Genomic DNA, 885 nt, shown 5'->3' with positions numbered 1-885 from the left:
AAGAATTTCCAACGATATTTTGCTTTCACTTTGAAAAATACCTGATTGTCCTATTATATGCTTTTCATATCTTTTATTTGTTAAAAACTATCATTTCAGGCATTACTATGCCTTTTCATCATTTCAGGCATTACTATGCCTTTTATATCATCTTTATTGATCAATCAGCTTAGCAATGATATGAAAAGTATGGTTCTTTGAGTATATTCTCGCTTTCCAACACTCCTGGCATACCGCTTATGAAAATGCATTGAAAATGGAATAGTTTGCGTAAGCCTTAATTGGAAATGCAATACAAATAAATTAATTAACAATCCATCACAAGTGAACTTATAGATACAATGAATTAGCTAAGCTGCCAAGAAAATTTAACATTTATAGAAGAGAGGAAGTGAATATTGCGTCAGAATTGCATTCTCCTGTCATAATTTTCGCTAATATCTATTTGAGAAGAGTAGTCAAACAAAGAAATTACGCTTAAAAAAATTTGAAATTTTAAGCATACTGTAATAAAAAACGAAAGTCAGGAACAAATTTTGTTTGAAGGAGATACTTCTGTTCGCTCGATTATTTGAACATTGGCAATAAATCTTTGCAAATTCATTTATCTTGCATATTTATTTAATTGTATATTTCATTTCTTTTCTTTTCAATGGTACTAATATTGCATATTTCTTAGTTCATTGTTTTGTGAAAAATCTCCAAAAAATTTTTTTCGAAACTTCTTCTTCTTCTTTAATAGAAATTATTCGAAATGATGAAGAATAGTGCTATGCAGCATCAGCATGAAACTGTCGCGTAGTTTTCGAATAAATGGCTATTTAATTAGCGCACTGCGCCTATCTTAATACATAGGGAAGCTGCCAATCTCTAACTACCTCAAAA

Source organism: Trichinella spiralis (assembly GCF_000181795.1).
Source record: "Trichinella spiralis strain ISS 195 chromosome Unknown Scfld5, whole genome shotgun sequence".
NCBI lineage: Eukaryota > Metazoa > Nematoda > Enoplea > Trichinellida > Trichinellidae > Trichinella > Trichinella spiralis.
This window is presented reverse-complemented; position numbering follows the sequence as displayed.